The 26,662-nt window shown below is 40.0% G+C and overlaps 1 long non-coding RNA gene across 1 annotated transcript in view; it reads right to left on the minus strand.

Annotated features, from left to right (window-relative positions):
- Window positions 1–8,404: 8,404 nt before the first annotated feature.
- The window catches only part of LOC140689714 (uncharacterized), a 74,192-nt gene continuing 55,934 nt past the window's right edge, over window positions 8,405–26,662 (minus strand). The window contains exons 2-4 of the long non-coding RNA XR_012064779.1: window positions 24,612–24,722; window positions 21,137–21,236; window positions 8,405–8,488 (exon numbers count right to left, since the gene is read on the minus strand). This is a non-coding gene — a long non-coding RNA (uncharacterized lncRNA). The remainder of the gene's footprint in view (window positions 8,489–21,136; window positions 21,237–24,611; window positions 24,723–26,662) is intronic.

A 26,662-nucleotide genomic window follows, 5' to 3' on the forward strand; every position in this document is an offset into this window, starting at 1 on the left:
TGGTCGTGGGGCTGAGGGTACCCCGCCCAGGAAGATGGAAACAGTCTTTTCTTTAATGTTGTGGATTTAGGAAGACATATTTTCCAGTATTTACCACCTCCATTTAAAGAATACAACAGAAATGCAAAATATTGTTCAGGCTTTGGACCTTACTCTGCAAGACCCACTGATGAAAAAAAGTACTGCCTTTGTGGTGCTCATGGGAAATGAGAATACAGATGCATTATTCCAAATACAGATTTCTTTTCTCAGTAATATGCTGAACAGATAGTATCAGGAATAACAAAGAATAAAGAGAAGATACTGTTTCTACCCAGCAGGATTATAGTGACTATAATGTGCTTTTCAGTTCCTTGAGGGACACACAAGCAAAATTATTTCATATGACAATGATGTCTTTTACAATACATGTAGCATTAGAAATATTTATTGCATTTGTCTATGTTTAAAGGAACTCATAAAAATGTTGTTTAAAGGCATCCCATCTACAACCATTTCTCACAAACATACTGCATATACTGAATACAGCATCTGTCCCAAGAAGGGAGTGGTGGTAGTGAAGAAGGAATGAAATGTGCAAACATGGTACCATCATAAAAGTCTGGGGAATAAGAGGCTTAGGAAAGAGGAATGAGTGGAGTAATGGATGGAAACTAGAGTAGTCAATATAGTTTTAATACTAGAACACATACCAATTTTTTAAAAATTACTTGGATATGCTAAGATTTCCAGAATAGCCCATTGTCTTAGCTGTTAACCACCCTGACTTACTAGTAATGCACTTTTTGCTCTTAACTCCTTCCTGAAACCTTGATGTGGAAAATATGGTGGCCAGCCAAAAGCTCTGCCCCATTCTGTATGCTAGTCTGATCAATGGGGACTAAAGATACCATTTGGCCTACAGCACTTGGGGTCTCTGACAAGCTTTCTGGTGAGCTGCCTTCACCAGTGAACAGTGACAAAGAGTTTCCAAGTGAGATGGTAAAGATCAACAGAAGGCATTTGATAGCTGTTAGAGAGGTGAGGCCAGCACCAAAGCCCATAGTGGGGTGAGGAGATATGATGAGGAATGCTGTTTTCGAGTTTCAGCCATCAGTGTCAGCTAGTGATTGTCTTCCATTTCTCTGAACTGCCATTATTTTTATTTATGTAATAGTTTTCATTAGCTCTATTTCTTTTACTTAAATTTATTTTAAAATGAAATTCTTTATTGTTGTATAGATGAAAACATTAATATCACTTATAAACAGAAGGTATTCCTAAGAATAAACATAATAAAATAAGATAATATGATTAAATTCCTTCTACATACTGTTATTCGCTCAAGACTCTGACCCTGAGGTCTATTCTAGGTTAAAAATGGGAGTGGAGAAAAAAAAAAATGGGAGTGGAGAGGGTATAGCTCAAGTGGCAGAGGTTTAATCCCCAGCACCTCCTCTAAATAAATAAGTAAAAAAATAAACCTAATTACCTCCCCCCAAAAAAAGCTTTTTTAAAAAAATGGAGCTTAGCAAATGTTAGAGAGGAATTAAAGACAAACACCTGAGTTTAGGGGAAACTGACATCAATGCCTGTGTTATCTATTGCCAACTGATATCACCTGGATGTCCCAAAGGCACCTCAGGCTCAACATGCTCCAAATCAAAATTATCTTTGCCTTCCAAACCTGTTCCTCTCTCACTTTTCCTATTTCAAAGAACAGTATCACCATCTACCCCGTGATCAAGGCAGAAACTTCACAGGCATCTTGGACTCCTTCCTGATTCTTAGCCCTGTGTACAATTAAGCACGGAGTCTAGTCAATTTTATCTCTTAAGTATAGCTTCAGTCCATCTACTTCTTTCCACTATCCCCACCCTGGTCCAAGCTACCATCATCATGAGAGTTAGTACTGTAAAAGTTAGAAATAGGGTTCTGGAGTCAGACTGCCTGTTTTTGAATCTCAGCACCATTTACTAGCTGTGTGACCTTGGGCAAGATGCTTAAACACTCTGTGCCTTGGTTTTCTCATTTACATAGTAGAGATGAGTGCCGACCTCACAGACAGGACGGCAGTTTAAATATGTAAAGTGCTTAAGATAGTGCCTTACATGTAATAAGCACTCAGTAGGGGCTAGTTGTTCCTGCTATTATTATTTAACATTTTACTATGGAAATTTTCAAACATATATAAAAGTAAAATGGTATGAGACCTCCTTGTACCCATTATCCTTAATCAAATGATTTTTACAGTTTGTTTAAATCAAGATCAAAATGAGATCGATATATTTCGATTGATTGATATGCCTTAAATCTCCTAATCTGTGTGTTCCTACTCTTTTTTTTCCTTGAATCTTTCTGTTGAATAGTAGGAACATTTACTCTGCAGAGTTTCACGTTCTAAATTTTACTGACTGCATCCCTGTTGTGTTATGTACATATTCTTCCATCTCTTGAATTATCTTATATTGATAGTTAGATCTAAAAGCTTAATCAGATGCAGGTTTGTTTGTTTTTGTTTTTGTTTTTGTTTTTGCAAGTATACTTTTTGGGTGACACTGTGTTCTTCCGTCAGGAACACATAAAGACTGGTTGACCTTGTCCTAAAATCTTGGCAGCCATTGATGATTACTACTCTGATCTCTTATTTCATTACATGCTGGAAAATAATATTCTAATTTTATTATTCTTTCTTCATTTGACAGCTGGAAGATTTCTGTTAGGAGAAATATCACCCTGTCCCTTGGTTAGCCTGAGGTACACTTTATGTAGGAAATGAAGGATAAACACGTGATTCTTTGTCTTTATTTACTAATTTTGAATATAATGAATTTTTTTCATAATATCATCCAAAGGTGATTAATATTTTTTTGTATCACTAAGAATATAACTTGAAGTCATTATTCATATTGATATTTTAATTTTTCCATCTTTGGGCAGTGATATGATAAGATATTCCCAGCTCACCTTGTGTATACCTGGCCTCAGAACCTGGAATTAGCCACTTCTCTAAGGAACCCTGGTTCCTTATGAGAGAAATGATATTTAGAGACCATAATCTGAATACTAGGATTGACTTGTTACTACTATTTTAGTCATTGTTTTTATATATTTCCAGCGGATAGAAATAAAAAATTTTTTTCAAGATGAAATATGTTATCAGTTCATACCGATATTGCCAATTCAGAATCAAGACTTCAGAGACTTTGCTTAACCTTCAGTTTTACATCTGTGTTTCCTTTGTCTTATGCCAATAATTCCAGTTCTCAAAGACACCAAAGGTGAGTGAATTAGAAGCACAGATAATTTCTCATTTTCTTTATCTGGAAATATATACAAATTATACTCATGGTAGTCTCAGGTCAAAATACAACGCTTCTGCTGACAATGATTATTACTAAAAGCAGTTTAAAATATTCGCAATTATTTTTGTTCTTAGAATATATCACACTAGAGAACAAAAATTCCCAGTTGCCAAAAACACCAAAATGGTCACTTTATTTTGCAATTCATACATAGTACTCTCAGAATGACAATTAAAATGCTACTGGTATCAATAGGATTACTGAAAGCAATTTAGGATTTTTTTTTTGCAGTTTTCTTTGTTATTAGATATTCCCCACAAGGATGCAGTTTTAAAGTCACTTGAATTAATTCCTTTTTATATATTATGCCACTAACTCAATAAATAAGTTCCTTTATTACATTTTGTTCTCAGTTTTTATGAATTGATTTAAAATTTTTTCTTATTATAAGTGATATGGACCATCTTTTCACAGGGTCATCTGCATTTCATCTTCTATGGGTTGTCTGCTTATACATTGTCCATTTTTCTGTCAGATGATTAGTGTCTTTCTTATTGATTTACATGTATTCTTTATATATTAGGGGACTTAGCTTTTTTCTGTAATATGATTTACAAATATCATTTCTTTGTTTGGCTTTTGTTTTTTGACTGTATCATAGATTTGCTGTGGGGAATATTTTCATGTGGTTAAATGTAACTTTTTTTTCATTTATAGTTTCTGATATATTTCTAAATATAGTTATATTTAGAAAGGCCTTTGCCATTCTGAGATTATATAAGACAAATTCTCCCAGGGGTTTTCTAGTACCTTTAAGATCTGTATTTTTAATGTTGTGGATTTTTCCAGATAAAGACTGAGATATGGATCCACTCATTTTTTCTCAGCTCCACAGCACTTTGCTGAGAGAAGATCTTGCAGAATTTTGTAATGGCTTGGTAACCTATCTTTCTCCCCAGTTGATTCTGAATGTGTAAGAGCAGAAACTTTGATTTCATGTGTTTATCCCCTCCTTCACCCTGCCCTTTAATTCACTTAAACCCCAGCCCCAAGCTTCACCTAGTGTCTGGCAATTAAACAGCTCTTCCTTCTGCATTTCTTGATGGCTGGGGAAGGAAGATTCTGCCTGTGCTGAAACAAGGCTGACCCAGGGAGCGGCTGAAAATGAGACTGCGACATTCTTGGCCAGTGCCTTTTCATTAAGCTCGGGCTCTCACCAAGTACAAGTGCCAAGTGAGTCATACCAACACATGTAGAGGATGGTATCCTGAGGGGAAGAGAATTATAGTGGAAATAGCCAAGGCTGCTTGGAGACGTGGCTCCTCAGCTAGTACTGCAGACAAACCACCGCTGCCACAGCAAACAGCAAAGCAATAACAAGCCAGGCTTGCACAAGGTGGGAAGCTGCAGACGCAAATGCAGGCTCTCTCCCCAGGCCATGGGCAGCACCCACCTCCCCAAAAGGATGTAGTCTAAACAGGCTTGATTGTGGAGTCCAGCCAGCTCACGGTCAGGGAAGCCATCCCACCCTAGCAGTCTCAGGACTCTGGGGGAAACATTTGGACGGCCCCAGGCTCAGGGAGAAGGGGCTCACATGTCCTCTGCCGAGCACTAGCAGCCAGAGCCAAGTACCTGAAATCTGCTGCACTGTTCTAGGCCCCAGGAGGGCACGGGGAGTTGGCTGCTGGTTCAGGTTAGCCAGGAAAGGAACACATGCATGCACAAATACGGTGGTAGGCAGCAGAAAGGAATGCCTTGAGAGGGCCCAGAGTTGCTCAAAGGAACATGGAAGAAGAAGCAAGTGACATTGAGCTGGGAGGACCAGAAAAACTCAGGAGGAAGTGGCAGCAGGCCTCCAGCAGCCTGTGAATGTGGAGTGTGCTCAGCCTTGGGAGAGGGGAGGACCTGAAGGCCACTCTATGAGGCTGTTGGGAAGAAAGCAGGTGGGGTGGGGTAGTAGGTAGAATAACAGCCCCCCAAACCTTCACGTCTTAATCCCTGGAATCTGTGAATATACTACTTTACTTGGCAAGAGGGACTTTGCAGATATGACTAAGGATTTGGAGATGAGATTATCCTGAATTATCTGGGTGGGCCCAATATAATCCCAAAGGCCTTTATAAGGGGGAGACAAGTGTCTGAGTCAGAGGAGGAGATGTGGTAATGGAAGAGTGACGTGGTGAGGTAAGAGGGAGAGAGACAGAGACCGACAGAGAGATGCAGGTTTGAAAGTACTCTGCTAGGTTTGAAGATGGGGGAAGAGGCCATGAGCTAAGGAACTTGGGATGCCTCTAGAAGCTGGAAAAGGCAAGGAAGTGGATTTCACCTTGAGCCTCCAAAAGGGACAAACCTCAGCTGACACCTTGCTTTTAGGACTTCCAACCCCTCAAACTGTAAAATAATAAATCTGTGTCATTTTAAGCCACTAAATTTGTGGCGATTTGTTAACACAGGTGAGTTAGACACTTTGGGAACCTAATTCCTTGTGCCATGCCTTCTGGGAAGCTCCCATGTCACCTGGCATTCTGGGTGGCTCTGCCCAGTCCCGCCCCACATTGTGGGCTGGGTCACGGGGAGGATCGGGGCTGCTTGTGAAGCTGCCTGACTCAGCATCTCTCATCTTTGTGCTGCTCCTGGAGCACAGTCAGGGGCCATGGTGTTCACTCTCTAAACAGCTTGGAGCTAGGCAACAACATCTGAAAACCACTGGGATTTAAAATACTGAAACAATCAAAGCTGCCCTTTAGGAAACTGGGGGCCATTTCTCTACAATCCCATGGTCAGCAAGTATCCAATTTCCCATTAGATGGTACTCAAGTTTTGTCATTTCTGAAAGGAGCTTGGTTCTGTTTAGAATTCTATAGTTGCTCATGGATTAGTTACTTTAGAGATGGATTCCTTCTGTGTATATGTGTGAGAAGTTTTTTTAAAGTGACAAGAAAAGGGGGGGAATCATATACAGACAACCAGGTAAAAATAAAGTTTTCTAAGTTGTGATACCAGTTCACCAAGAGACAGTTTTTTCTTAAGTCATTCATACATTAATTGAGACAACATATCTTATAAGCATGTAAGCATCCACCACGCACTAGAGATTGTTGTAGTTCCTGAAGATGCTGTGATGAAGCAAGCTTGGTCCCTACCCTCACAGAGCTTACTTTCCAGAAGGGAAGAAGTACAGATACAGGAAACCACGGAAAGGGAAGAAATGGTATTTTAACATTCTTTAGAGGGTAATAAAGGAAGGTTCACTGGACAAAATGTAGTTGAAAGTATTGTGAAGTGGCACAGAATCAATGTGAAATGAGATGGAGTCTTGAACGCCTTTGAAAAGTGGTTTTTCCATCCACACCAGGGAGTGAGAAGCTGGCCACTGGGGGACATGACGTAAGAAATATTCAGGTAACAGTAAAAAGTGCGGAGAATCTGCTGGAACTAAAGAAGTGTGGGAGGGTGACTAGACTCAGAATAGCCCCCGTGGAACTGGCATTTGTCCTGCCTTCACAGTTTGTAGCAGGCTTTGGAAACATTGTCTTTCCAAATGTCCATGCTTCCATTTTCCAGAACAGAAAACCGACACAGGAAGGTTATTATGACTCTCACTGATAGGTATTATTATAACCTGGAGGCACATGACTGTGTTGTCATTTCTCAACCTTTTAAATCATATACCCTCCTGTGGCAATATAAAAATCGACTGACTTTTAAGCATTCGAAACTTCAAAATATATTAATCATCAGGATTAAAAACAAACCAAAACACAGGGTAAGTGTAAAAGAAGGTTGTGATTTGATCTAGAAAAGCATTTTACCTCAACCATGGCAGCCTCATGGAGTGGCACACGTAGGGGACGTGTTCAAGAGGCTGCCACGTGGGTCATTTTAACATGGAGCCACTGTGCTATTTTTTGAGCCACACATGTTGTCCCCTGAGATTTTCATCCACCACTCCCCTCACTGTCACCAATGAGATGAACCCAATAAGTGACTATTGACAGTGAGGAAGTTAGGCCAATATCTGTGAATCTGACTTGTCATCCTAAAAAAAAAATTATTAAATAGTCAATCAAAATATTTGATGGAAAAATGTCACATTACCTAAATATAAATGATCTCCAAAAACTTCACTAACATTATGTCCAAGTGTGCATAGAGGTTAATCAAGTGAGTTTATAGTCCGGTTGCCTGACTTCAAACTGAATCCTACCTTTTATCAGCTGTGTGTATTATACAAGCTACCTCACCTCATTGTGTCTCAATGTCCTCATTTGAAAACTGTGTACATCTATCATTTCTATGTAATAGATCTCAATCATTTACTCATTCAGCATTTACTAAATACACACTGGGTGCCAAGGCAGTGCTAGCTGCTGGGGATACAGTATGTTTAAATGTCTAATGTATTTTTCAATCTTTTGGAAGACATAGGTGGTATCCATAGTTCCACAATCAATCTTAGTTTTGAATGATTTAGTTGTACTGATTTGACATATTTTTGCTGCTTTTTTGGGTTTGTTTCTTACAATGCCTTAAAATATAATAGACTGTAAAAAATGTCACACTATAATCCACCCATGGTTGTATTATTTTGTCCTTTCAGAGTTCTCAGGAGCCACAAAAGATAGAGACAAATCAGCAAAACATGCACCGAATAATGCAGAAGATACACTGATAAAGCAATGTGTGTGCAGGCTTACAAACATAAGTTGACAGATGTGATCCCTGGCAAAATACTCTCCGGAGTGCCCTATAAACGTTTCTAAATTAAACAGAGCCCTTCAGATAAGGGTTGTGAAGTGCAGCAATACTGTGTCAGCCACTGCATTTTCCTGACAGTGAATCCTAATTCTATAACACATAACAGTAGCCTGCCATCCAAAGATTACAGTGACTTGATTGTGGGTGGCTTTCTGCTCCAAGATACCAGTTATACTGGGCCTACCCTCTAAGCCAGAAATATTTGTTTCTGTTTCTTCTGAACTCCTGCCAAAAAGAAAAATCACCCTCAGAAGCTCTGTTCCAGCTCATGAATAACCATGGGATAGACCAGGGGCTTTGAGTATGAACATGCCCCTTAGAGTTGCTGGTTACCTGGCCTGGTCTTCAGGACACATGCTTACCTTGGCCTCTGCCAGCAGTGCACTCCTGATGGAGTTTTCCAGGGTATTTGACTGAAATGTTTTCTTCAGTGTGGTGGGAAGACACTATTAAAAGAGAACAGGCATGAGAAAACAGGAAACCATGACCATACTGTAAATATGACAAAGAAGCCACCAAAATTTAGAGAAGTCGACATTACAATCTGGGACACGTAGAGAAAAACCACTTTGGATATAACCTGAATTCACGAGATAGCTATCACTGATCTGAGTGGAAATAAGAGTATTTATAAAGAATATAAGGCATTAAACTTAAACATGTAATAGTTCAGATTCAAATCAGACTTTAAATATCTCATTAGAATTCTTTAAAACATGAAAAATATTCCTTAAAAGACAGTCTAAATTTTGGCTTATGTTTAGAGATATCAGGGAATGTAGATTATAACTGCTAATTAAATATTTGTACCAACTTATTAAGGTGGTTCTTATAAACTTTCTATAAATATTTACAGTATATCACAGACCATTTCCACCTTCCCCCCTTTATTAGTAGTACATATACTTGAGACAGAGTTTATTTTTACCCCTTCACTGCACATATACTCTTGTTTTACAGAAATAATAATATAATCAGGACAATCTAGGTTATCACAAACTATTCTTTAGCTATACCAAGTAATTTTTATTTTCATAAATGAGACTTTTGCATAAGCTCCTTCTTCTATCTTGAACATCTTTCCCCTCTTACTATGCTAACTTCTCATCATCAAGTCCTAGCATAGATAACTTCCTCCAGGAAGCTTTCCCTGACTCTCTGAGATGAGGCTAGCTCCCCTTGCCTCCCATGTTATCTTGTGCTTCTTTCTATCAAAGCCCTTATAGTAGTACGTTAGAATTAGTGACTTAGAGTCTGTGTCTTCTTCCTAGACCAGTGGTTCTCAAAGTTTTCAGAATCAGCATCTTTTGTACTCTTAAAAATTATTCAAGACCCTGAAGAGCTTTTGTAAATGTGGGTAATCACTGTTGATATTTACTTTACTAGAAATTAAAATTGGGGAATTCTTAAAATATTTTATATTACATATATTTGATTATTTTAAAAATAAAAATAATAATCTTATTACACATTAACATCTAAGAACATATTTTTATGAAAGGAATTATATTTTTCAAAACAAAAATTCACACAGAAAATGGCATTGCACATTTTTGAAACAGACTCTCATATCTGTCTTTGCATTCAATATGCTGCAATAAATTGTTTTGTGTTGAAGTATATGAGGAAAATCTAGTTTAACACAGTGAAAAAGGAGGGATTTTTTAAAATGTTTTTAGGTAATTGTGGATATTCCTTTTTGATACTATGCTAAAACTCAACAAGAGGTAGATTCTTAGAGTTTACTTTCAATGTGTAGTCTGAAAGCAAATCAATGAACTTTTCGTATTTTGTTACATTAAAATCCATTTGGTCTATTCTTCACTTTGAATGAATTTTTTTTATCCATGCATGATTTTGTAATGCCATACACTTTGGTAATTTGGAAAAGACTGGTTCACTGAGTTATATACATCATTCTATTTTGATGATTTCATTATATAATATCAAAAAGCCAATCTGTTATTATCATTCCCATCAGAGAAGTCTTTCATTATTGGGAAGCTGCAAGCTTTTTCCAAATTTCAAAGTTTCATTTGAAAGTTCATGCTATATTATTGACCACAAACGCAATCGGTTGTTTTCCTTGAAGTGACAGGCCCACTTTGCTCATTTTTGACAAAACATCTGCCAGATAGCCAAGTTTGAACACAGTTTGAATGTCAATCATTCTTTCAAGTGAAAATTGTGTTCCATTTAAGAAGCGGCTAGTTCAGCTTGCAACTCGAGCAATCACACAAGTATTTTTCCTCTAGACAAATCATCATACTTCAACATGCAGCAAAAGTGATTCACGCATACCTCCCATTTTATTACATGGAATATTAAAAATATGTATACTTCAGGTTGGCATTTAATAAAAATTAATCATCTCTCTTGCTTTGTCAAGAACGTTCTGCAGTGAAACTAGCAGGTTTTGTTGTTGTTGTTGTTGTTGTTGTTGTTGTTGTTGTTGTTTCTGTGCGTGAGGGTGAGCAATCCAATGATGACCAGTATGTTTGGTGCCACTGCCTTGATACATGCTAAGAAACCATTACTTTTGCACTTGAAGTGCAAATGCCAATACAGTGGGGGGAAAAGCAAATGCCATCCTGGTATGTATTATTAATAAAATAGCTTTGACCTTGAAGATAGTCTGGAAGGAACTTACTGACCTCCAGGAGCTCCCTGACCACACTTTGAAACTTCTGACTTAGAATGTGAGTTTCTGGAGAGCAGGAACTGCTGTCTCAGTATGACCTGAGCACAATACTTGGCACATAAATAAATATATTCAGTAAATGACTCAGAATAGCTTAATTTTCTGTTTGGCTAAACATTTCTCTCCCCTTGTACACGGAGTGTTTTGATCCTAACCTATCTTTCTTTGATGACTCAGGTTTATCATTGTGAACGTTAGCTGAAACACAGTGACAGTTCTTGGGATGTCCCTGCAATAAGTTGTTGAATATCTACTTCATACAGGGGATTTTACTTGCTGGTTCTTGGTTTGTTTGCCTCCTTCATTGCTGATAAGCTGTCAGCCATCACTTATTGATGATTTTAATGTTATAACCTTGAAGAAATATCTCATAGTTTTTAATCTGTAAATTTAATCTGCAAGTAAGTCAAGTAGGCCAAAACAGATTTTGAGTTGCTACATGTATCAAGTGCATGAGCTTCAGTGCATAGATTTTCTAAGATTTATTTGATTAACCAGAGGCCTCTCTTATTTATTTATTTTTTATTTTTATTTTTTGGTCCTGAGACAACCCCATCTCCCTGAAATTTCAGAATAGCTGAGTTTTGTATAGATGAAGTTTTGCTGTATATGTGATTGAAAAAAGAATCCAAAATACACCAACTTATGATTAAAAGTAAATAAAACCGTATGTCTGTTGTTACAGAGATGAAGGTAGACCTTATTTTGAGACATCTTCAAATTGCCATAATTAAAACAAGTTCAAATTATTAGACTAGGAGAAGAGGAGCTACAATGGGAGTATCAGAAGATTCTGCTTAAATAGAATTTGAACTTCATTGCTTCATCTTTATAATTAAAATGTTTTTATTGAGGTATACTTGATTTATAATGTTGTGTTAGTTTCAGGTGTACAGCAAAGTGATTCCATTTTATGTATATATAGAATATAAATATTCTAAAAGAACAAAAATAAAAAGAATATGTATATTCTGTTTTCAGATTCTTTTCCATTATAGGTTATTACAAAATATCGAATATAGTTCCCTATGCTACACAGGTTCTTGTTTATCTATTTCATATATAGATGTGTATGTTAATCCCAAACTCCTAATTTATCTCTCCCTCATTTCCCCACTGGTAACCATAAGTTTGTTTCCTATGTCTGTGAGTTTCATCACTGAACATTTGATTTCAAACTTGTGAACTCAGGTTCTACTGTATTACTAGTCATATTGTTTTGTAAGGTGGTTACAAAGTAATAGCACTTTAAACTCATTTTAAAATACCACCTTTAAAACTGACGTCAATGTTTTGTGCTAATCCTGTTCTAAAAAATATTTTCAAAGAGGAAGTTGTTGTTGTACAAGATGTATCAGGCCCCAAGAATGTGTTCATGGAATACTGACTGTAACTTCTAAATGTCTGCACAGCAAACAGCAAAAAAAAAAATTTTTTTTTAGATAAAATAAATGTATTTAACTACATTTTCATGGTCAGTGATTATATCACTTCTCACAGGTACTGTATTTAGTCCAGAAATAGAGAAAGAAACTTAACCTGTCACACATCTTCCTTCGCAGTGGGAACCCCAGGATATTATGGAAGAGTAGGGAATTATCCAGGTTTCAGGTTTGAATGAAGAGAAAAGCTCTGAGTGAAGGCTGTAATTAGCTAGTCTGATGAAGACTAGAAGGTAGCCGGGCTCCAGCCTTCGCTTTCCTAGGGAAGGGGTTACTCGTCACTGTGAGGGCTCACTGATTTCCATTTCCTCGAGCTCTGAGGTCTTTGGGAGGGTGAAGAAGGTTGTGAACGTCCTGCCCTTTGCCTTGAGGTCTGCAGTGAACCTGGGCCAACCTAGGGATGAAGGAACTGGTAGAATGGGGTGTGTAGTGCCAGCCAATTCGGGGCTCCACGAGGTAAGGGTTCTAGATGTATACTGGTAGATTCCATTCTTCCCCAGACATTTGCTACTGTAGGAACATGATGTTAAAAATAAAGCTCTTGCTCGCCACCGTTTTTCCAAAGCTCTGGAGATGTGGCATGTCTGTTATTTTTAGGAAGCCAATTGCAAGCAATTAGCCTGATCAGAAACTCACCCAGGTTCTCATCTCCTCCCAGCAAGGCTACACCTGGGAGAACAGGATTGTCTAAAGACAATCAGTGAGCCTCAGGGTACAGAATGCACACGCACCTACTGCTGTTGAAATCAGAATACTTAAAATTGGCTGAAAGATGGGTTCTCAAAAGCTTTCGTGCCCACTTTCAGGCCTCAAATAGTGAGATTTACCAGCTCATCAAACTATTCAATTCCTTTCTAGGGAGGATGTGTCTATTGTATCAGAAGAGTCTCCTAAATATGGGACTGAAAACTCAAACATCATGGCTTTCCACTCCTAAAAAATACTCTTCATCATGGAAACTCAGTGTATAGTGGGCCTGGGTCAGAGCTTCTCTCTTCTGAGAAAATCATACACTACGCTAAAGCTGCTGGCCTCTCTGACAGACATCTCCTCTGCTTCAATGGATTTCCACTGGGCGTAGGAAAATACAGCTATTCACTAAAAATCAAACAGCACAGGAGTGCAAACATATGGTAAACTCTGGAAGAAGCAAGATATATCTAACATGGATAGATTCCTTCTAGATTCACTTTGACCTGCAAGTCAATCAGGTTTCCAAGGGGTGGGGGTAGGGGGGCAATTAGCTGGCGTAAAATGCTCAAACCCTGACTTTAATGTAATCTGACAAAGCATTTGTTACTTGAGCCTCAACATTCCAGGCTGACTCAACAAAAATATTTGTTTACCACAACAGAGTAATAAAGAGATAGTTTTCCCTAGACCAAGACATAGTTCTAGGGCCCCATCCTGCCTGGACCTCTGTGAACCAGAAGCAATTGCAAATTCGTAGTGTACAAATATGAGGCACCCCGGTTTCTGTAAACCCAAATCAAGAAAGCACAGAAGTTTCTACCAGTTCCTTGTCAAAAGTTCAATTTTTAATAGTAGTTGCATCTTAATTTTTACTGAACTCTTACTATGTGCATGGCACTTATGTCAAGTTTACAAGGATTATCTCATTTTAATCTTCAAAACCCCTATGAAGTGGCTGCCATTCATGAACTGAACAAATATTTTTGGGTGCCCTCATGGAATTGTTACAGCGAACAGTGGTGATAAAGTGCCTGCTCTTGTAGTGCCTACTTTCCGGTGGAGAGGGACAGACAGCAAATGGATTCTTCCACTCAGTAAACATTACTGATAACCTACTAGGTGCCAAGTGTTGTGCTAGGCACTTAGGGTACAGCAATGACCCAAACAAACAAATCTGCCTTCACAGAGCTATATTCTAGTTGGGAAAAGACAGACAATAAACTAGAGAAATAAGTAAATTAAATAGTATGTTATAAGTGCCAAGAAGAAGAATAAAGCAGAGAAGACAAATAGGGGAGATATGGGGTACAATTTCAGATAAGGAGGTAAGGGGAGTTCTGAGTTGGTGCAAAATCAATGTGTAAACAACATATTTTCAAAGTGTAGCAAATTTTGTGAAGATAATAGAGCAGAATAAAAGAGGGAACTTGAATTTTGGCAAGAAGTGACTTGAGACTGCCTGGCCAAGGAAGGCCTCTTCAAGGCTGATATTTGAGTGAAACCTGCAGGGTGAGAAGGAACCAGCCAGGGGAAGAATTTTGGGGAGAGCCTTCCAGAAGACCTGAGCTGGGACTGAGTTCAAGGTGTTTGAGAAACAGAAAGAAGGGCAGCATAGCTGTGTGTGATGAACACAGGGGAGGGGACATATGTGAAATAAAGGTGAGGTGGCATGCAGAGCATGCCCACATTAGCCCATCTTCCAGATGAATAAAACAAGGCTCAGAGAGGGCATCAAAATCAAGAGTGTTGGGATGCCACTGGCCCCAGGGCTCATGTTTATGACTGTCCACATGTGCCGGCCCCATCCTGGCAGCAGAGAGCTAGTAAAGAGTTATAGGCTACGGATAGATGTGGATGCAAACATTACATGCCAGTCCAGTTGCCCCATGGGGAATCTAGAACAGAAATGCACCCAGGTTAGTGATTTATAGGCAGGCCCACCCAGGGGAGGGCTGAGGGGAGGCCTGGGTGTCTAGTCTCTCCCCTTGAACAGGGTCCTTCATTTTTAGTCTGGCCTTCCCAACACCTGGAACCCCAATCAGAAGGAAAGATCACTGTAAATCTGGTTGTCTCTACTCCTGGCTGGGAGCCCTTCATTCAATGACTCATGCACATGGTATTAACAGCAGGTACAAGCAGGACACCCTGCAGCCCCCGTACCCTATCTGGCTTCCCCAAGTGGAGCTGCCCTGGGGACGTATATGCTAAGAAGGATGAGCTGAAGGAAGCTGGAGAAATCACCTTTTGCATCCCTGTCTCCGCCCCTCTATGTAAAAGGTCTTTCTATAGACACTGAGTAAATTAAAAAAATTTTTTTTCTCGAAATGGAGGTTTTGTTCCTTGTTTTTGCTCATCTCCCTCGGCCTTACGTCTTTCCACTCACCGTGAAACACTCTGTGACTCCTGAGCTTATGCTTCAGGGGCGATCTGGCTACTGCAGGCAGTTTTGAGTCTTGAAGAGAAGATAGAATTTTCTACCCTTTTACCTAAATCCAGCTCCTCCTGGTGACACTAGTTATCTGGAGGGTCCCCACTCTCCCTGAATCAGGCAATGGGAATTGGCAGAGGTATCAGTCCCGTAGGGAGGCTGTCAGGTGCAGCTGCCCCCGGGAAGGCTGGGCTGTCTCCTCCTGGCTGATATATTTCTTTTGGGCACTGGTCATGCCCAGTCCTTCCCCCTTCATCAGCCTTTGTATCCAGAGGGAGTCCCTGAAGTCCTTTTCTACCTCTTTCTTCCCAACCGTGAGCCCTGAGCAGACTTTCTGGAATGACCTCTTTTCTCAACATTCCCCTGTAGTGTGTGACTCTGAAGTGAGACCCTGTCATCTTCCCCTCCGAACTGCCCTTGGGCCCTAGTGCACTGGGAATTAAGCCAACTGGCCATGCCAATCAAACATCGCTGCCTTCTTAATTCCTGATCACCCCTTTTCTGAGGGTTTCTGCCTGTGCCCAGGTTTTTATCCTTATTTTATTTGGCTTCTGATGAAACTTACTCTGACCCTACACTTACCCAGCTCTATTTCTACTTTGGGAGGGAGAATTGATTCATTTTATTTCATACTGTCTTTCAAATACACTGACAACCTGATCACAGAAAAGTTCACCCTCATAGAGTGAACAGCAGGGTAAATGTTGCATGAGTGTCTCCTTTATGCCACCTGGAAAATGCAGTCTTTAGAAGGGAGCAACCACGCCCCTGCAGGTCAGTGATTACAAACAGAGGCTCTGAGTTCACTCTGGTTCTTGGACTCAATAGCTGAAATGGCCATAGACAAGTTGCTAAACCTCTCTGTTCTTTAATTTTCTTATCTCTCAAATGGGATGATAACAGTATTCATTTCAAATGAGTACTGAATGACATTTAAAAACAACTAAAGTGCTCAGCACAGTGTCCGGCACACAGTAGGTACTCAGTAGGTGTCAACCATAGTTCCAGGAGATGCTGAGAGTATCTCTCCTGTTACCAACTCAGCATCTTCTGCAAGTCTTAGGCAGTAGGGCTTACTTCTCTTCACCTCATTTTCCCTGGACTGGGTACATTTCCTGATGTGACTAGGTCCCCACTATGCTTTGATGATGGGGTCATCATGGAAGTATGAGTGTAGCTTTAGAGTTTCCCTGTCATTTAGCCCATAATTGAAAGTTACTTCCAAACTGTGTATCCCAGCCAGCTGCAGAAAAGAGTAAGCAAAGCACACATTTCCAGGCTTCTGTGTTGGTCACAGTTCAGTAGAGCCTGACCTGTTTGACAAATTTCAAGCCACTTCAGATTTCTTGCAGGTTCTACGTTTGGATCTTTCATTAAGCCCAACACATGTGGTCATTTTCTCCCTGAAATAACCCGGACTTATCCATGCCCCATTTTTCTACATCCCCATTTTTGACCTTCAGTGCTTGTTTTTACTTTCTTGGCACGCTATTAAATAGTACAGGAATTCAGTCCAAAGGATTTGCTATTTTTCAGGGACAGTTTGCACCCCGAAGAAAAGCAAAAAGTATCTTTTGCCTCAAGGGTTTATTTGCATTTTAAATACAATCTGAGTTTTAGAAAATGTCTTCTGCTTGAGCCTATTTATTCTGTTTGTCTGAAATAATCTTACCTATTGCTAATTTCTCTATACTCCTGAAAATAATTTAAAAAGGTATTTTAAAGCCTGTCTGCCTCACTAGTGTATAAGCTTCAGGAGGCTTGGGAATCTGGGAACAGTATGTGGCTGATTCAGTTTGTATCCCTGGAGCTTGTGTACAATCTGGCCCACAGGAGGCTCTCAATAAATGTTTGTTGAATGAATATATGGCAATTTTAAAGACTGATTCTTCTATTAAAAAGAATCCCATACTTGAATATTTTGCATTATTTAGTCCTTTGACAACCCTAAGAACTAAGAGTAGACAGGGAGTTTTTTAGAGGAAGTGGCTGTCCTAAGGACCAGGATGGCCAGAGATAGTCAGTGCTTCTGCCGGGGGTTTCATGCTTGTCTGATTTGTTCAATTCCAGATGCATATTCACTAGGGAAATTATTCAGTGCAGAAGTGTTAGAAGCTATAAATACACAGACTGTAATCAAGTCCAGAGGAATTAAAAATCTAACACCGAATAAGTAAGCCCTCACTGGAAAGCCAATAGGTCATTAGGAAAAAATTTATAAGATACAAGAAAAGGTGATTAAATCTGAACTAATAATACATTTGACAGTTATAGAAATAGTCTGTGTCCGTGGCAAAGGAGTTCACTGGTTTTATTAACCTCATTATTCAGTGTGTTAAGTTTACAAAAATCTGGGAAGTTGATAACGGTAATTAAGTGGGGAAACCAGAGCATCTAGGTAAGCTGCGAGGCCCTGGCCAGGTGCTTTTAACCACCTGGTAGAGATATTTGTTTGGAGAAAAAAGGAAGGGAGGAAGGAAGGGAGGAAGGAAGGGAGAAAGAAAATGAGGGGGGATAATTTGATTTGCTCCCAGCCATGGATTATCTCTTTTCACCCATCTTGTCTCCAACCTAGGCCTTGATAACTGGATTAGTGTGTGTTATATTGAAAGACATCTGGGACAGGCCATTTCCTTGGGCTCAGTGATCAGCGTAGGGGGTGGCTGGAGCATGGCTGGAGCCGTCAGCCTGCTCTGGACACTCCTCTTCAGCTTCACTCTCCAGAGGACCCTCTGGCTCCCTCCATTAGAAAGCAAAGCGGACCAGAGTGGTAGGAATGTGGAAGAGCCAACCCTGGGGTCTGGTTCCATACCTTCCTGCTGTGTATCTTGAAGTGTATCCTAAAGAACGCTCATCACAAAAGGGTCTCCATAAAAGGAAAGACTAAAGACAGCCTATGATCTTGTGCCAAGACACAGACTGGTGTACAAGGTAATAAAAGAACCTCAGAGGAAATACAAAGTGGGGGTTCAGAGATGGGAGAAGATGCAACCTATTGGGAATCTAAGAAAAGACTTCACAGAGGAGGCAGCATTGAGAAGAGCTTTGAAAGGTACACAGATTTCAAAAGATGGTGGGGGGATTGTTGAAGGCAATGGGGCATTTGGAATCAAGAGGCTGCATGTGGCTGGATATAGAAGTTATACAGAGGATGATAAAAGAGAACCCCGGAGAGGTTAGCTGCAGCCCTCGCCCAGCAATGCTTGCATGCCACACTGAGACAGTTGGCTGAATTCCATGAACAGTGGGCAGCCACTGAAGGATTTAAAGTAGGAGAGTGATCTAACGGGAGCCTTGTCTTAGGAATGATGGGAAGCTACATCAGCTAAGACCAGGATATGGCAAAAGAGCTAAAGGGGAAGCAGAAATGCCAAGTAATATTTCATTTGAGCAGGGGAATGGTAATGAGAGCCTAACTTAGCCGGGGAAGTAGAAGACACCAAGAACCTATCAGGGGCTCCCTAGGGCCAACCTTCCCCATGGTCTGTCCCCTGTCTATTCAGCCCAATATCTCACTACACTTATGGTGCCCACAAGTTCCTTTAAACTCCTTGAGCATGCCATGCTGTCACTCTTCCCTCCCAACCTTTGCATTTACTTTCCCTTTTGTCTAAAATAATGATGAAGATGAAGATGATAGCTGCCACTTACATAGCACTTACTGTGTGCCTGTCACCATTCAAAGTGTTTTCTTTTCTGGAAAAGCCCTCAATTCTTGGACTAGTGCCATGTCTTTTCTCATCTTCCATCAGGGCTGGTACTACTATGGAGTACTAAATTGAGACAGCAAGGATGGGGTTTCCTGCCCTACTAATATTTTTGAGGCATAGACCTAATGGTAATTGAATTTTATTAGAAAGGTAAAAGATTACTAGCCTGTATTTTTGGGTGTATGTTGCTGTGTCTATTTTTAGAAAAGTTACAACTGTGCTAAAAATGATCAGGAAATGATCTCACCGTATTGTGAATACCTAAATATAATGTCATTATATATTTCATTTCTCTTTGTCTGTATCCACAGCACTTAAAACAGTTTCTGGCACATAGTACCAACATAATATATGTTTGTTGGGCTCTTGAAAAACTGAATGAGTGAGCAAATTAATAAACGAATGAAATTCTATAGACATACGCTGTGGCCCTGTCTCCTAACCCGCAGCTCTGTCTTTTTTCTCTCCTAATCCAACCCCTCAAGACCACAGTGCGGTCTTTTCTCCTGTGGTCTTCTTCAAGGGTCATGGAGAATATGGCAGGACAAGAGTAACGACCCCAGGACAACGTTAATGTCACTGCCTCCTCCCCATTCCTGTTTGCTGGCTCTTTGTTGCCCAGGATGTGGGGACAGGATCAGGCTCTGGGAGCAAGGGGATGGGAGAGGGAGAAAGAGCAATGCTTGACAAGACATGTCACCAGTTCTAGCTGTTGACAGTAATACTAAGATTCTAATTCTCAGACACTCTAAATGGAGGTTTGAACACAGGGGATGCAGCCTCTGCCATCCTGGGTTTTGTGGACAAAGACCTGAAGGCCACACGTCTCCATTATAGCCCCAGAATTTCAGATTTCAAGTTCCTTACCAGGTAATGGTGAGAGAGTGAGTCAGCATGGCTAAAGACACTTGGCGTTGAAGACAGAGTGTGACCGTGTGGGTGAAGGTACGAGAGAAGCTTAGAGACAGAATCAAGGTGGATGGGAAATAGAAGCTCTTGACTCTTTTATCAACTTCCTGCAAAAACCTGCCAAATAGCAATGCGCATCCTTCCGTGGATATGAAGATTTTAACCTACAGGGAGCCAGGTTCACTCATATACTTTCATTTCATTTCCCCAAGTTAGAGTTTATGATTACAGTGAAAAGAAAATTTCATTCCGAGTGCTGGATGAAGAGAAATATGATATTGCTTGACTGGAAGTAAAAGTTTAGGAAAAGGCTAGTCAGTTCAAAGGAATACTCCTTAACATGAGAAAAACTGTAAGTTTTAACAAAGTACTAATTCACTTGATCATTCCAGTAAAACAGAAAATAGCAAATATATAAATAGTCAATTTCAGAGAAAACCAGTTTGAACATTTTTGATATATACCCTCCCTAACTTGTGGAAGTATTTGTGGGTGTGTTGCATATATATTTGTTATTCTATTTGTAAATAGAATTTTCCATTAAGAATGGAAATAAGAATTTTTCATTTTGAAAAATTAAATTATGTTTTTATGCTATGGAATTATGTTTATATGCTATTTTATACCCAGAGAGAATATAGGCTTCGTGGATCTGAAGCTTATGAAATTTGGGATCTTCTCTAAGAAAACATTTCAGAATGATGGGGACAAATATGTGTACAGAGCCTTGGAAGGAGCCGTGCACGTGAGGAGGTCTGACATTTAAGCTTCATTAGCCTCTTAGTAAATCCTCCTCTCTACATCCTGGTTGGTTGGTTGGTTTTTTTCCCCACGTGACAATACATGGCAAACATCCATAAACTTCTTTAGTCTCTCATGCCCACAGGGAGACCGCTGAAAATAGCTCAGTCAATAAGCACACACTGAGCACCAAGTATGTGTGTGGCACTGAAACTATGAGAAGAAGTTGAGTGCGTGGCCTCAGCTCCCATCTAGGAAGGAATCATGGCAGACACAACATTTGGCCTCCTGGCTAGAGTGTCCCAATATCCCATGCACCATTCAATTACTTAACAGGCTCCCAAGAGTGAGCCCTGAGGGGAGAACCACTCACCCTCTTCTCACTGATAGCCTAACCCAACCATTCATCCAAGTAATTTATATCAAGTCACGCTCTCCAAACTAGCTTTCAGGAAGATAAGTTTTCCCACCTGCTGTCTCTTTCCTCAGCCACATTGTCTTCTTCCCTCCAGCACATGTTCCGGGAGCCTTTGTTCTCACAATATGGCTGATGTAGCATGGTCCTGAGATCTATCAAAAATAGATGTTATTATGTCAGTGATTATAAATTAATGTAGCTCCAAAAAATGGGGGAAATGGATTTGAAGACTATAATTAAATGTAGTTCAAATGTTGTTTAAAGTTAATCACTATAGCTTCAGTTTGAATCTTTAAAGATCCAAATTAGAAGGCAATTAATCCTTTTCTGCTGTATTTGAAATGCACACCAGAAGGCAAAGGGAGTCTTACCCCAGTTAAATGCGATGGCAGAACAGAGCAGATGTCAAATGTTTTCTATTTTAATACAGTAGCTATAGTGCTTTAAAAGCAAATGTTAGGATAACCTTCATTTAAGCACACATGGACTTTTATCTAAGTTATTATCAGACACTATTTATTAATGTGTTGCATTCATTTTTTAAAATGCTATAAAAAGTGGGTGAATCCTTCTTAGCAACCACCCAGTACCTTCTGGCGTGCTGTGGAGGATTCTGGAGTCCAAGATCTCAGGAATCCTCAGCTGACACTATTCAAAAGAAACTGTCTCATGGGTATTACTCAAACTGCCATATGATGAGAACTTATCTCATTTTTAAATACCTCCAAGTGGGTAGATTCTTAATACTCTCAGTAACTAGCCTAGACTTTAATGGCCAAACCATAGGAAATTATTGGCCAACATTAGGGGATGGTATTAAGAAAAAAATAGAACATTCACTTAATGGGCTACTATGTGGCCATGAAAAAGAGAAAGCTCTTTATGTACTGATAGTGAAAGATCTCTGAAATACATTATAAAATGGAAAAAAAAACTACCCTAGGGTGCAGTATACAATCTGTGGGGAAAAGTAACCATATATGTATATATATATTATACTTGTACAGTCGACTCTCTGTATTCGTGTGTTCTGCATCTGCAGATTCAACCAATATCCGATTGAAAATATTTGGAAAAAAATTCCAGAGAGTTTCAAAAAGCAAAACTTGAATTTGCCATCCACAGGCAACTATTTAGATAGCATTTACACTGTATTAGGTATTATAAGCAATCCAGAGATAATTTAAGGTAAACAGGAGGATGTGTGTAGGTTATATGCAAGTACTATGCCATTTAATATAAGGGACTTGGACACCCATGGACTTTGGTATTCTTGGGAGTCTGGAACCAATTCCCCATGGATACTGAGGGATGACTGTAATATGCATAAAATACCTCGAGCAGGATACATAGGAAAGGAGAAAACCCAGTGGCCTAAGGCACAGAGTGGGAGAATTTTCACTACATACAATTTTGAGTTTTAATCCATGTGACTATATAACCTATTCAAAAGTTAAAGTAAACATAAAAGTATGATTAATCATCACCGATGGAACACCTACATTTCTTAAACCATAATTCAAATCTGGTCTCTGGGCTGAAAAGTCAGGGGCTTCCCATGCTCTCTGTGCCTTCACTTAGACAGACCACAGAGGCAGTGTTCCATTCTATTTCCCTCTACAAATATGATCTTTGAGAGGTTTCTCTCTGATAGCAAAATTATCGGGAAGAGAAATTAGGGCATGTGGTCTCTTGATCCTTGCTTTCTGGGTGATTCGTTCGGTTTTCCCTGGAGAGGGGAAGATGGTGACTGCAGGCTTCTCAGGCAGCCACTATAAGGTACAATAAGCAAGAAGAGTCCAGCCAGATCCCAATCATCTTTCTGAATTGCTGCAATGATTAGCAGCGCCCGGCAGGCTACCAGGATGGTAGGGGGAAGAGCTGCCCTCAGGAAGTTGCTCTGTGACTTCCTCTGGCAGGGGCTGGACCTGTGAATGTGGCTGGTCAGCCCGTCTGGGCAGACATCTTTGTCCTCTGGAGGAGACAGGGCGGGAGGCCATACAATTGCAGCAGCTCACATGGCCCTGACGCTGAGCGAAATAGTTCCAAAATGTAAATCTCTACGCAGCAGATGCAAATCACAATTTTTTTTTTAATCTGTGATCTTTGATATTGAAAAGTCCCCCCAAAATCAATCAAAATAGGACTGAAACCATCTGTATTAGTTGAGAAGGGTCTCACTGAGGATAAATAAGTCAAAGAGCTTTATAATTGTTACTGTTCTGTTTAGTGGATGTTGGCAGTGGCGTTTTGTTTTCATGACACCTTATCTACCTAAAATAAATAGCAAAAGATAACAGCATCAATGGAAAATAAGACATTTCAGTTCATCAATAACTGGACAGTGATAAAAATAGGCACTTAGGAAGCCGCAGCTAAAATGTGCACTCAAAGTTCTATGCTTGTGGGAGGAAATGGATTCTTTGGCTGATATCTGAAAACTCCTCAGAGGCTGTTGTTCTTTAAAGAAGCCCCCTCAGACCTCAGGCTCTTCTAGATGTCCCCTTATTGCAACATATCTCAGCATTGCTCAGGAGCTCAAACACAATGCTTCCATGCAGCAAACATACAGAAAAGTCCTGCTCCCTCTTCCCAACACCCCAGAATCAGCTGTTGACTAAGAAAACATCTGGCCCCCAGATGTTGACACAAATGCAGAAACCAAAGGTCACGGTGACTAGTTGTTTGTAATTTCTTTTAGTAAGAATTTATGCACCAGCTCTAAGAAGTTGAAATTGAGAGGGCTGAAGAGCAAGGCAAGGGCCTTGGGGGAGAAAAAGAACTCTGAAGAAGAAAGAAAAAGAAAGAGAAGTACCAACATTCTGCTTCACATGAGCATCAAACCTCTATTTGTATCCCGGCCACTTCTTGAGCAAATTATTTAATCTCTATACCTCAGACTTTTCCTTTGTGAAAAAGGAGATTTTTAAAAAATTCACATCACAGGGCAGTTGTGAGGATTAAATGAGATAATCAATGCCTGTAGCACACACAAACATTGCATAGTACAGAGAAAATGCTCAAAAATTGGGAGCTATTATTAACATGGGGAACTGGAGATAGAAGCAAAGGGTAAAATTTCTAGTAGCCTTGTCTTGGGAGAAGCACAGTTGAATCAGGCCTGGGGTCACATTTTGTTTCCCCAAGAGCAAGCCTGGAAACCAAATGGAAAGGTCAGCAAGAGAATGACTGCACTGCTCCCATCCCGTCCCATCGGTTCTTGGGAAGACAGTCTCCATGCACAGGCCATAACTCCCGTACGATCCCCTACCAACCCCCCATCCAATAACTGAAGCTTCCCTGTTTATCTGCAGCTCCCTGCCATACTGTCACCCAGGTTATTCCAGACTTGATTTATAGCCAACACGACTGTAATCGACACAGTTATCACACCATAAACCCCAAGGTGACGTAAAGGTGAAGATGGGCTAAAGAATCTATTAACATTCAATGAAAATAATATGAATAAATCATCTTGATTTAAAAAAAAGCTGTAGGAAAACACATAAACGCAAGCTACCCATCACCTTTTCATGTGATTTGATGACTTGCTTCCCTTCCTTGAGGTACAGCAGCCATCACTCGTCTGAGGCAGCGATCCTCTTTTGTTGCTTCTGTAATAGTGGAGAGAGCAGTTCCTGGAAAATATTTAGGGACTTATTACATGTATAATGAGAACATGGACGGATTTCAGTTAAATAATTTCTTAAAAGGCACTTCAAGGCAGGAGACTGCTGCTATCAATTTTATGGGCTGCAAGCTTCTCCCCCTGAAAAAGGTGAAGACGGAACTCAACAATGTGGTAGAGGATGGATTTCTCGCCCTTGTCCACGTGCACACGGGCACTGGACCAGAAAGAAGAAGGTTCTCTCTGAACTTTTTAAAGGTCCTTAAAACACCTTGGTAGTAGTTTTAGGTTCAGTAGCTCTTCCACAACTACTTTTCCATCTCTCCTGGAGCTGATGTGATTGATATCCTGCAGACAATACAGAACTCAGAAGCACAGGGTGGGGTAAATACTACAGGGCTCTAGGCGGCCTGGACTATAAAAACAGGCAGTTCAGTTCCAACAGGGTTAACTTGCTTCGCGAGTTTCCGAGACAGAATTACCTCAAACAGTCCAGATTAGGTCACAATCAGCCAGGCAGAGGCCTTTTTTTACCTTTCTGTTACATAGGATGAGTCTATTTGTTCCAGAATTCCCTCCAACCCCAATCTCCCTCACAAGGCTGAGCCTAATGATCTCCTATACGTCACAGTCCCTTTCATTTGTAAATAGCAACAATACAGACAATAATATCTTCTTCTTCTTACATCTTATATAAGATATATTATATATAATATAGATAATATATATACTAACATATACATTATACTATATATTATATATATTATTAGACTTTAATTGTGTACCAAGCACTTTCACATGTATTTGTGACTTTAGAAGCAATTTATAGTCTACCTTGTTATTGCCCTAAATATGTATGTGCATAGCCAGTTTAAAGGGTCTTATAGTTTCTTGAAAAAGCTGTTCTAAATTAATACAGCAGAAGGCCAATATAACAAGATGAACAGATCCTAGTCCACCTCTGGTCAGCTGTGCCCCAGGAAGATGCCAGCTGCATAAATAAATGTCTCACATTGGCATGAGTTCTACCCCTTGTTCCAGCATTGCACAGGGTGGCTTCAGAGTTTGGGCTTTACACAGAACTTTTTGTTGAATAGCTCAGCAAGGAGTTCAGATTTGTGGGCTCCGTTTAAGGGCCAGTATCTGTACAGTCCCCTCGACTCCAGCCTTCCAACTTATGGGGCACTTTGGATAAAAGGTTTCTGATCCTGGGGTAGCCAGATAGTTACACCTTTCCAAATGGTTGGGGATCCATCGTTTGTTGGCTTTGAAAGGATGTTCTTTCTTTCTTTTTTTTTCCCCCTGGTAATGTGTTTCAGGTCCTAGGGATGCCTGTGGTAATAGGAACTTATGGTTCCTCTTTTCCTATTAACAATGTAGGTGAGAAAAATGACACGTGGGGCAGTTTTATCTGGACATCTGACAAAATGTCTCTCTGTGCATTTGCATTTGTGCAGGGATTTTCTTGAAGATGGATTGTCCTTTAGGAGAGACAGAATCCATGGCCTATAATATAGCTATTACTTTTGCATGAATGGCCTCAATTAGCCAAATTTGGTGAAATAGCTCTAATTCTGAGGAGAATATTTGGAAATATTCCAGCAGGAAAAAAATGCAGTAGTTCCTTCCTCCATTTTACTGAGCTTGTCTCCTTGTTTTCCTCACAGCTCTTAAAGGGCTACAGAACATTTTAAGCTTGAGCAAAGAATTGTGCCTCCCAACACTGTTTAGAGAAGGAAGGCTCGGTCTGGACGGAAAATGGCATATGTAGTAAGACCTCCACCTCTGCTCACCGCCAGGAAGGGCCCCCCTGCAGGAGGAGGTGGCAGCAACATTAGGAAGGGAATTCAAGTTTGCCTAAGTTATATTATTTAGTGTAATAGTGTTGAGTCTTCATTGAAGAAAAAGGTGACCAAAAAACAAAAACAAAAAATACAAAAACTGTTCTTG

The sequence above is a fragment of the Vicugna pacos genome, chromosome 3, assembly GCF_048564905.1.
Source record: "Vicugna pacos chromosome 3, VicPac4, whole genome shotgun sequence".
Classification (NCBI taxonomy): Eukaryota; Metazoa; Chordata; class Mammalia; order Artiodactyla; family Camelidae; genus Vicugna; species Vicugna pacos.